The sequence below is a fragment of the Lepidochelys kempii genome, chromosome 1 (assembly GCF_965140285.1).
Source record: "Lepidochelys kempii isolate rLepKem1 chromosome 1, rLepKem1.hap1, whole genome shotgun sequence".
Lineage (NCBI taxonomy): Eukaryota > Metazoa > Chordata > Testudines > Cheloniidae > Lepidochelys > Lepidochelys kempii.
The window spans coordinates 240,619,493-240,632,063 of NC_136380.1; positions in this window are offsets into that span (position 1 = coordinate 240,619,493).

Consider the following 12,571-nt stretch of genomic DNA (forward strand, 5'->3'; position numbering starts at 1 on the left):
GGTGGTCTCCATTCAGTTAGTAGGAACTGAATGGAGACCACCAATTCATTTCACAAAGGCCATCTGGAGGAGTGCTGGGGAAGCCATCAAATGGCATAGGGGGCCTCAGGTTTACAAGAACCAGCCCTGGAAAAATGTACTTGCTTTACAGTGGTAAATAACACAGAGTTGCCCACTCTAGCAATTTTGTCACAAGATTCGCAGTATTTGGTGTTTTATCTTGAAGTTCCAGGTTCCAGAATCATTAAATTACATGAGAATCTAAACTTCATTTTGAAACCATTACATTTCTAGCCCTAGTGGTTTTGGAGAAAAGCTGGAAAACAGGAACCCTAAAAGCTCAAAAAACGGGCAAATAAAAAGACCCAAACTTTGTTGCTTTTAAAATCTAATGATTTTTAAGCCAAGGTTATGATTTTGGGGGGCTTGACTCATGACTTTTGAATCCTTGGGGTCAGCAATACTGTTCTGAGTAAGTCTTCCCCCCCAAAAGCCACTGAGCCCTTTGTCGTGACAGACTCTCCAACAGTAATAATTTGGAATCCTGAAGCTTGTCCCCATCCAAGGAGTTGCTGACTGGCTGCTGCTGGAGAGAGACAGTGAGCTCACACAATCTGACACAAAAGTGAGCGGAGTGAGCTTTGTCAAAGTAAAACAGATTTTTTTTCTCTTCTCCTCCCACAGGCACATACAGAGTTGTGTTTGTTATCAGTGTCCTGAGAGGAAATCTAGTCCTCTAGAAGAAACAGTTGGCATTAGGAAAGAATAACAAGGAAAGTAACATAGAGCTAGTAATAGAGTTTTAATAAGACAATGTGATTAAAGAAATAGTCTGACTTGCAAACAAATGGTATTGATTCACTATCCGCAGTTTGCTTTCCAGAATCCAGACAAGACTGCAAAATCTTGCTCGGTATGCAAGATTGTTCATTGTCCAGAAAACAATGCCAGCTCCTGCAGTCCTAATTTTTCCCAACAGGAGATGCTGTAGAGCATGATTTTAGAAACTATTGCCCTAGTTCACCGCAGCTGCTGTCTCAGCTTCTGCCAGCAGGTGGCACTGTGAACAGCAACATTAAAATAAGTAGTAATATTCTATTTGTGACCCTTCTGTAAATGACATTTTTAGAACAAGTAGTAAAATATATCTTGTTTAAGATATTGAAAGGGTACTTTCAAGATTATTCAATTCAGAGGGCAGCAGAAAAGAGGCTCTGGCTAACATGGGTTATAGATCCCTGTAGCTATGGAAGCAGCCTTAGCCTGTCCCTCTCTCTGAATCACTGGCAGAGACACTAGGAAAATACTGGTTTCAGAGTAACAGCCGTGTTAGTATGTATTCGCAAAAAGAAAAGGAGTACTTGTGGCACCTTAGAGACTAACCAATTTATTTGAGCATAAGCTTCATCCGATGAAGTGAGCTGTAGCTCACGAAAGCTTATGCTCAAATAAATTGGTTAGTCTCTAAGGTGCCACAAGTACTCCTTTTCTTTTTAGGAAAATACTCTGGCTCTTGTATTCTCTTTCACTGTCACAAATGTTAATTCATCTGCTCCTCCCTTGCTCAGAGACCCAAAGCTGCATCCCATCCTTCCTGCTAACACCTCTTCAGATACTTGTAAGCTTGTGTTGCTGCTCAGATATTTTCCAAAGCAAGGTTTCTCTGATGTCAGATGGCAGCATTGTTTCCCAAAGGAAATGACAGGCTCTCTCAGGGATATGTCAGGTTTGTCAGACCACAGAAACAGGACTTACAGGGATATGCTGGAGCCTGCAATTCAAACAAAAAAAATTGAGTAACTAAAGGAAAAAAAAGCATTTATAGAAAAATAAAAGTATTTATAATGTACAGATTGTACATGGGGGATGTTTTGAGGATGCTTCAGAAGAGGGGTCTACAGTATTTTCTGTCCTGCCGTTACCTCTGTGTTACCATACCACAAGAGACCACATCTCTGTTGCCAGGACAACAATGACGAACGGCATCCAGGACATCATCACACCGTCTCTGCAAGACCCAGCTGAGATGCTCTGGGAAGAGCTTATACAAGGAGATGAGCACCCCAGGTTCCAGTTGCTTTTAATGATCCTGTGCCCCCTGCGATAGAACAAACGGATTGTGCAGTTTCCAAAGATGAGCCTGTGCAGAATCGGAGTTTGAGCAGAGGAGTGGGGAGAGGGCCTTCATTTGGAGATGAGAGGCTATTGAATTGTGAGCACTGTACCTGTCAGGGAGGAATTTAAGAAGGAGGCATCTATTACAGTCCTGCTGTGTGAGTATTGGTCCAGATTGCATTTTAGAGAGTCAAAGGAAAAAGGGGTTTATTGTCTGTTATTAATTGTAAGATTCTGGGTTTTCTTCTTTTTCAGGGGAAACAATTTCCTTTGTTACCTAGCTCTTTTAATTTGCTTCACATAAAATCCACAAGGCATTATTACCAGGTTTACATTCCTAACTACTGAATCCTGCGGGATCCACACACCAGTACCAGGGTTCATACTTCCTACATCTGAGATATGCACACAAGCATATCAGTGCTGGGATTTGCACTCGGAGCTGCAAGATCCAAACAGCAGTGCATTTGTGCCAGCATTTATACTGCCAGCCAATGAGTGCAGTAGAATCCAAAAACTGGAGTATTTGGATTCATGCTTCCAGCCTCTGTTATATAAATGTATTTGTTTGAGTCCCTTGAAATCAAAGAACTTATGCAACAAATACACCAGCTGTTGACTGGAATAAAGCAGAAAGGATTGCCATTGGTCCGCAGTAGCATGATCATAGAATCATAGAAATGTAGGGCTAGAGGAGACCTCAAGAGGTCATCAAATATCCAGCCCCCTATGCTGAGCCAAGACCAAGTAAACTTAGACTGTCCCTGACAGGATGATCATCATTGACAGGTTCATCCAACCTGTTCTTAAAAGCCTCCAGTTACAGGGATTTCTTTGGAAGTCTATTCCATTGCTTAACTGTCCTTATAGTTAAAAAGATTTTCATTAATATCTAACCTAAATCTCCCTTGCTGCAAATTAAGCCAATTACTTCTTGTCCTACCTTCATGGGCATGGGAAAAAATTGATCACTGTCCTCTTTATACCAGCCTTCAGTATATTTAAAGATTGTTATCAGGTCCCACCTTAGTCTTCTTTTCTCAGACTAAACCAGTGGTTTTCAAACTTTTGAACTGGTGACCCCTTTCACACAGCAAGACTCTGAGTGCGAACCCCTTATAAATTAAAAACACATTTTTTATATTTAATAGGATTATAAATGCTGGAGGCAAAGTGTGGTTTGAGGGTGGAGGCTGACAGCTCGCGACCCCACACATAATAACTTCATGACCCCCTGAGGAGTCACGACCCCTAGTTTGAGAACCCCTGGACTAAACATTCCCAGTTTTTTATACCTCTCCTCATAGGTCAAATGTTTTCTGAACATTTTATCATTTCTGTTGCTCTCCTCTGGACTCTATCTGATTTGTCCACATCTTTCCTAAAATGGGGCTCCCAGAACTGGACTCAGTACTCCAGCTGAGGCCTCACCAGTGCGGAGCAGAGCCAGACAATTACCTCCCATGTCTTACTTACAACGCTCCTGTTAATTTGCGATCCACTACAACCCTCGATCCTTTTCTGCAGTACTACCATCTAGGCGGTTATTCTCCATTGTGAATAATTTATTTGATTTTTCCTTCCTAAGGGCTTGTTTTCATGGATAACACTACAACAGTGCAGCTCCACAAGAACTTCTCCCATCGGCGTAGTTAATCCACCTCCATGAGAGGCAGTAGCTATGTCGGTGGGAGAAGCTCTCCCATCGACATAGCGCTGTGTACATGGAGGGTTAAGTCAGTATAACTATGTTGCTCAGGGGTGTGAATTTTTCACATCCCTTAGCTTGGGCAGTGGGTGAACCATGGGCTTGGGGAGGCTAGCCCCCAGCATGGCGCACCTTTTCCACCTGAGGCCCTACCACTCCTGTCCCCACTCCCCTGCTGAAGCCCAGAGCCCTTCCCACCCCCTGCCCTGGGCCACCCAAGTGCCTCCAGTCCCGGAGCGCTAGGCGGGTGGTATGTCGTCCCCCCCCAGCACCCTAACCCCATCATCAGGGGCCTGGTTCCCCAACCCTGGAGCCCCCAGCCCTGGACCGCTGGGTGGTGCAGCTCCAGTGCCAGGCCCCTGGCCCAGCACTGGGCGGCCCAAGCCCCAGCAGGCTCCCCGAAAGAGAGAAGCCGCCTGCCTGGGCTGGGGCCAAGGGGGAAAGGGAGGCAGGAGGGGGCCTGGGGGCGGAGCCACACGGGGCTGTTTGTGGAGGCACAGCCTTCTCCAGCCTATTATACCCGCGGCCCATGCCCCTTAATGATATAGTTGTACTGATACAGATCTGTAGGGTAGACCTGGCCTAAGTGAAGTACTTTGCCCTTGTCTTTATTGAATTTCATCTTGTTGATTTCAGACCAATTTTCCAATTCGTCAAGGTTAATTTGAATTCTAATCCTGTCCTCCAAAGTGCTTGCAACCCTTTCCAGTTTGGTGTCATCTGCAAATTTGATAAGCGTATTCCCCACTCCATTATCCAAGTCATTAATGAAAATATTGAATAGTAGCATACCGCAGAACTGACCCCTGTGAAGCCCCCAGTAGATACCCTCTCCCAGTTTGACAGCAAATGATTGTTAATTACTCACAGAGTACAGTCTTTCAACCAATTTTGCACCCCCGATAGTCATTTAATCTAGACCATATTTCCGTAGTTTGCTTATGAGAATGTCATGTGCGACTGTGTCAAAAGTGTCACTAAAATCAAGAAAAAGGAGGTCTATCACTCCCCCACATCCACTAGGCCAATAACCCCATAAGTAAGGTTACAAGTAACTCAAAAGTTGTGTCCTTTTCCAGTGGAAACACTGTTATACTGAAGTAGATCCATGCTTCTCCAGAAGAGCACACTGATTGTCACATACACGTGTATGTGGAGGCAATAAGAGGCAGGGAAGACATATCCATTGTGGATAAAATTTAGAGATCTGTAAAGTTCCCTGTTGTGTAGAACAGCATCTTATTTTATTTTTTTTTCCTGTAAAATTAATAGAATCTAGCATTCTGCAAGAAGGACACAATGCTTCATTTAAAAAGGAAAAGAAACCAAAGGGAGTTAGTTCACTGTGATGGTCTTGGAATCCCTATCATGCTGTAGTCTGCTTGGATGAGAGCAAAAGGGTTCCTCCCCCCCACTCAATTTGGCATTTGTTCTGTTCCTTGGCCAGATGGCAGCAGTGGGGCATCTGTAGCTGTAATCTCATTAGAACTGTAGTTGTGCTGTGCTGCTGGCAGGGATTTAGGGTGACAGAAGAGTCTCAAAGCATGCTTGGATATCACAGCTGAAGGACAATAGAATGCATTCGCACAAAAAAGGGTTGAAAGTATCACAGCCTATACAGATCAGATTATTTGGAAAAATACAGGTTCCAATCCACCAGGAAAGCCAGATACTAACCGATCTACCCAATCCAGCCACAAAGGGGAAATTTATGCACATAGCTTCTGTTAATGCTAATGGGAGTCACATGTGTAAATTCCCCACACAATGAGGGACAGAATACACCCCCTCGCTGTGCAAATTGCATAAAGATGTGTCTGTGTGAATGTTGGCATGTGGGTATTGGTCTACTACAGTAGAATAATAGAAAACAGAAATGAATTATTTGTTCATTTGCCCATCCCACGGGAACCAGAGCAAGACAATTCCTTACACTATATACTGTTTTGTCTATTTGTCAAGCAATGGAGCTTCCACCACTTCCTTTGAGAGATTATGCCTGCGAAACAGACCTCACCCTCAGGAAATTTTTCTGAGTCTGCTGAAAGTTCTTTTTACTCATATTTGTCCCCTTCCTTCTAACTACAATCCCTAGGAACATCCTAAACAGTTCCTCTCCCTTCTTGGGCTTCTACATCTTTCAAATATTTGTAGGTGGTTATGTCTCACTGTGGTAGCAGAGATTATTCATATCTGTGTAATGCTAACAGTGGTTCCAATCCTTCAATGGACTCTGCATGGGTAGACTCTCTGCACCCACACAGAACCCAGTACTGAAGTCAGTGAAGCAGCTCTGCATGAGCCCAGGGAGTCACCTCTTTGCAGGATCAGTACTTACAGGTCGAGCACTAAAGACATGTGTAGGAAGAAATGGTCTCAGTCCCAAAGAGTTTATAATCTAAAATGCTTTGCAGATATCCTGGCTTGTGGGGGAAGAAGACATAAGGTGGCTAAACACAATTCTTTAATGAAAAACACTTTGCAGATGAATCCACAAATCAATTAGAAACAGCAAACATACCCACAGCACTTGAACCCCCATACAAAACAACATAGATGATATTTTCATGTGACTGGCCCTAAATTCCCAGGATCAACTAATCCCCTCAATATAAATCAACCTTGTCTATTTTCTAGGTCTTTTTTATTGCTCCCTCTCTAACTAGGGTGAACCCTGGATGGAACACAGGTGGAGCTTTTCCTCTAGTTGTGTCACTTGTCAAGCCCAATAAAAGGACAAAGCAGACTACATCCCCAGCTCTAGGGATCTTAATAGCCTAACTATACTGTTAAAGCAGTGAGGTCCTCACTAGCTGCTCTCAACAAGGCTACAGAGCCCTTTCCTAAAGAGAAATCCACCATGGGTAAGTAAGAGTTTGAAGAAAAGTTTCCGGCTTATTTAAGAATCTAGACCATTGCTGATTATTTTCAGACAGTCATTACCAGTAGTAGGGGTTTAAAACCTGTCATATATCCAGTTAAAGAAAGAGGTAAAAGCAGTTGCACCACACACGCTTAGACTTTGCAGGCTCTAATGTCAAACTTTGTACAACCTTATTAGACTACAGAGGCCAAACTCTAGATGACTTACTGACCTTTGGTTACTTCCTCCCTAGAGTTTTCCAAGACATAACTGTTCAGTTACATTAATCTTTGCTTCTAAACCAGTCTTTCTAATTCTATTGGGGACAAGAGGTTAATGTTTCTAATTTCTATGTATTCTATGTACTAACTGCCTCTTATGGTGTTGATGCTATTTTTGCTGTTAGTGAAGTAGCGCTTCATCACCTGGACACGATTCACTCTTCTTGTATATTTATTTTGATTTGTTAAAAGCACCTATCCCATGGCTTTGGCCACTCTTGCAATAATAAAAGTATACCAGAGTATCCAAATCAGACATAAAAAGCCATGAACTATCAAGTCAAACCATCTGGACTATTCTGCCTCTCCCCTAGTATTCTGGACAGGAAAGAATATTTTGCCTTCCCCCAGCCATTGTTTTTGTTGGCCACTCCAGTTTTTGTTGTGAACTGTTCTAGTTACAGTCTCCCTTGCTCCTCATAACTTTCTGCAACAGCAATGTGAAATTGGCATGTTTCTTATCAGTTTCTCAACGGCCTGCAATCCTGAGTAGCAGCAGTGAAACTACTGCATATCTTGTTCCTGGCTGCTGCTGCTGCTTGGGAAAGCTACAAGCTCTGTCTCCATGTAGACTCAAGAAGAGTGCCTCTCATTAGTTTATTTGGAAGTTTACTGTTCTAGCCAGAAGGGTTAGGAAGATCATTTTTTAAAATTTTAAATTTTAGAGAAACTGATGGCCTGGCTTTTTCCTCCCCCAATTTACCTGAAAAGTTTTCTTCTTTTCTTTGGTGAGTGGATATGCAGATTTTTTTCAAACTTTGACACCAAATTAATTTCAAATAACTTGATAGTGGTGCTCTTTTAATAGCGCATTACTAGCAATTTATTTGCTACTCTGCTTCAGCCCCGTACTCTCAACATTGTTTCAGATCTGTAGTTTCTTTAGTGTGTGAGGGTGGTGGTGGTGGTGTTTTGAGGGGGGGAATGGAAGCAGGGATTAAATAGCATAATTTATAAAGATTATAGCTATTAAAATGATTAGGTAATGAATCGTGTGCTTGATCAATGAAGATGCCAAATAGTTGGTGCCTTCAGCCTCATATTTCATGGGAGACTCAAGCATCATTGCATAGGAGTTCAGGTTGTGCCTATCAAATCATTTAGCATATTAGAAAGACAAGATGGGTGAGGTAATATATTTTGTTGGACCAACTTCTGTTGGTGAGAGAGACAAACTTTCAAGCTACACAGAGCTCTTCCGTGATTGGTTTCACCCACATAGTTATTGAGGCGTTTAGTGTGCTGCGTGAGGTACACCACTTCTTGTGATCAGGGGTGTTGGAACAATTTGTATAGTGGGGTGCTGAGAGCCATTGAACCAAACTGTAAACTGTGTCTCTAACAGAAATCACTTTAAGCCTGGGGGTGCTAGAGCACACTCCACACCCCTAGTTCTAGCATTTATGGTGGTGGTAGGCATGCGTAGAAGCCATAGATCTTAAAAGGTGTATTGTGGATGGGAGGGTGTTGATCACTGTAGCAGTGGAGGTATGTCTGCAGGTTTTGCATCTGTACTTTTGGCAGGGTCTGGTGCTGCTTTGAGTTGGTGTGTCCTGGTCTGTGAGGTGCTTGCTTCTGATAATCAGCTTGGAGAGGTTGGCAGGTTGTATGAAGGCCAAAAAAAGAGGCTCTGGGAAAATTTCTTTCAGAATGGGGTCTCCATCGAGTATGGGTTGAAGTTGTTTGATGATCCCCCATATGGGTTCCATGGTGGGGTGGCAGGTGGGTGTGTGGTTAGGAGTTTTATTTCTGTATTAATGCAGGCTCCCTCAGGGTATTTGGGTGGCCTGTTCCATGATATGATCTACTTCTCTGGTGGGGTGTCCTTGTTCAGTGAAGGCGATTTTGAGTGTGGTAAAGTGTATATCTTGGACTTCCTCCTCAGAGCATATTCTGTGGTATCTGAGTGCCTGGCTGTAGAAAATATTTTTCTTGATGTGTTTGGGGTGCTTACTGGATCTATGAAGGAAAGTGTGGTAATCCATGGGTTTCCTGTATATAGTTGTTCACATGATTCTACTGTTGAAGCTGATCTTAGTGTCCAGGAACTTGATGCTGGTGTGGGAGTGTTCCAGAGCGAGTTTAATGGACATGTAGTGGTTGTTGAAGTGGTGGAAATCTATGAGGCAGTTTGTCATCTGTCCAGAAGATGAAAATATCTTTGATATATCTCAGGTATATAATTGGTTTTGTGGTGCATTTCCCTCTTCTGGTCTTCAAACAGCCCTACAACCTTCCAAGCTGAGCATCAGAAGCAAGCTCCCCACAGGCCAAGAGACACCAACTCAGAGTGGCACCAGAACCTGCTAGAACAACAGATGCACAAACAGTAGACATATCTCTACTGCTACTATGATTAACACCTCTCACAACAAACCTTTCAAGATACATGGGCCCTATACATGCCTATCACAAATGTGGTGTACCTCATCCAGTGCACTAAATGCCCCAATAACAACTATCTGGGTGAAACCAGACAATCTCTATGCTCTGGAATGAACTCTCACAGGAAAGTGATAAAAGACAAAATCATGATATCACCTGTGGGCGAACACTTTTCACAAAGAGGGCAGATATAGAGTGATCAATCAGTTCTCATTCTCAAAGGAAACCTGCACATTTTCAAAAGACGAGCCTGGGAGCTTAAATTCATAACTCTGTTTGACACCAAAAATCACGGTCTTAATAAAGACACTGAATTTATGGTTCATTACAACAATCTATAAACCACTAGCCCCCTTTTTGTCCCATGTTAACAGGCTGCTTCACCTCAAATGATCCCTTAGAATATATGCTAACTACTGATGCTAAACAGTCTGTTCCACCTTGTATTTAGCTGTGACACTCTTTCCTAGACCTGAAGAAGAGCTCTGGGGAACTCGAAAGTGTCTCTCTCTCACCAACAGATGTTGGTCCAATAAAAGATATTACCTCACCCACTTTGTTTCTCTAATATCTTGGGACCAAAGTGGCTACATCAACTCTGCATACATTTAGCATTTTGTTAGCTCGCTCGGTTATCTCTTGAACTGGACAAAACTTTGATGAGCACGGTCGTTAACAGGCTGCAGCTGGCATAGAAGACAGCAGCTACAGGAGTTTGTTGCTAGATTTGATCACATCATCCTTCAGCTTCACTGGTGTACTGGTTAGAAGTCATCAGGTCTCATAGTGGTTGCAGGGTACTGTTGATTTGTATGCATAATACTTTTATTACAACAAAATAACTATTTATAAAGTGCCTCCTCATCAAGGCACTCAGGGTTCTGTATGACATTCATAAAATAAGGCAATACACACCATTAAGTACATCCCAGTTAATTAAGACCTCCTACAGGGCACCAATGTAAATTCAGTGGCACTTAAAAATGAGCATTGCCTAAAGGAGATGACAATTCTGCTTAATGGGGGACATAGTCAAGTGATATAATGGTGCTTTGGTGTTGTGTGTCAGTCTCATGCTGTCTTTGCTCTAATAGCACCTTCCAATTCCTCTATAGTTTATACATACAGAAAATGCATAAAACTCTCCAGCACTACCTGTTCCATGCTCTTTGTATGGCAGCTAGATATGTTAAGCCACCCTGATGGGTATCTCACATCTTCCACTGGAGTTAACACACGGCAGGAAATCTATTCTATTCTTATCACGTTGCCCATCACCTGCTCCATGTGCTTGTTTCGTAAAACTGGGTTCTTCATTATTAAAATAGGGCCTAGCGTCTCTTCTCTCTTACCTTGGTGTAAATCAGAAATCAGTTCACTGGAGTCAATGGCGTTACCCTGGTATGAAAAGAGAATCAGCCCCATAATATATTCTGTTAATAATTTCTTCCTTTTTGAGTAGGAATAGGCATTATATGGTTCATCTTACTGTAGATTTTATTGAAGAAAACACTATTTAAAAACCTCACCACTTAAAAAGTCAAGAAACAAAAACCAATTGAGTGAGACCAAATACAAGAATAAAGGAGAAAAGAGGTAGGTGGTTTGTCCAAGGTTACTGAGAACTCCTAAAATCTAAGCACCGAAAATCTTCATTGAAGTAAATAACTGAGCTTCACTGATAATGCCTGCACTGTAGGAATATTCACATGGCACTGACTAAATTTCCATAGTTCTGTCCTAGCATGCTCTGGGATTCTTAGTGGGTTACAGCTTTTCTTCTGTTTTCCAAAAGCTTGGTCAAGAACTTGGAAGGGATGTTGTCAGGACATTACAAGGGGGAAAGGTAGTAAATATGGGGCCACAAGTGATCATAGTAAAACCACATTTCTAAAAGGTTTAGGTTTATAAAAGTAGGGAGAGACTGAAATGTGTACCATGTGGGAGTGAGTTCCGCGATCTAGGCAATAAAAGCCATCCCAGGTGCAAGTCTGCTATGATAAAGGGTGAACTAAAACAGCACAGTAAAAGCTATGAATAAATCCAGGGTGTTCTGTAAGGGAATAAAAGGGGTGTTTGAATTTTGGGTGTCACTTTTGGTGGCAAGGCTAAATCATGAAACCTAAAATACCCCATTGAGGCTAAGGCTCTTCTTACACTTTCTTAAATAATTGGAATGTATAATTACCCTGCCCTTCCAGTAATGATGTTAACTCCCTTGACTGGAGCAGTTAGGCAAAAGTCAGGGTAGTGCAAGTTGTTTCCATTAGGTGAAATTGAGGCTGGAGTGAGGTATTTCTCTGATGCAATCCTGTTGCTCTGAACACAATAGGAATGAAATAGCAGAAGATATTCTTTATTCACAGTTCCAAGCCTCTTTTCATCCAGCACTCCTTCCTAAAAGCTGTTTCTCTTCCCTTTTTCTCAAGGTCCCACTATAAGTGCTTCTTCAGCTGCTGGCGGGGAGGAAGGTGAGGGTGTGGGTCTTCCTTGTTGCATTCGCTGTCTGCTTCTATAGTATTTCTGCTCTTTCTGCCTTGGCAACAAGTCCAGGAAAACCCCTCAGACCATATATTTCACCTCCTTATACGTGGCCTGTGTTTTGGGCAGTGGCTTCTGATAGCTGAAACAATCTCTATTCCATGAAGGAGATTAATTGTTTTTTATATTTATCCTTACTGGAGGGTGGTGGTTATGCCCACCAGTTTCAATGAGCTTTCACCTAACCTCCACCGTAATAATATTTACAATTCGTGGGGACTGTTTTTCATATCCCAAGGGCTTGGGCTTTACAAAAATGTGGGAACCTTCCCCGTAGGCTTAGGCTGCAGGTAAGATTATCCCCTTTTTACAGAGGGAAGAACTGAAATAAACTTCGTGACTTGCCCAAAGCCACAGGTCAGTGACAGCCGGGTGTGGGACGGAGGCATTCCTGGCTGCTGCTCCTATGCCTGACGCCCTCCCTCAGCTTAGGTGCTGCTTGTTTGGTTACTGCCCTCGCGCCCCGCAGAGAGCGGTGTGTGCTAGAGGTTTTGTGTGAAGGGTTCAAGGCTCTTGGCTCTGTCACCCAGGGGTGGAGAACAGCCCTGAGCTCTCTGGTGAAGGGGGGGGGGGGGAGGGGATGTCACCCCAAGCCTTTAAAAGTTGCACCCTGCGCTAGCGGGCTGCCCCGTGCCGCTGACAGTCCCGGTGACGTTTCCAGACACCGGGACTCCTGTC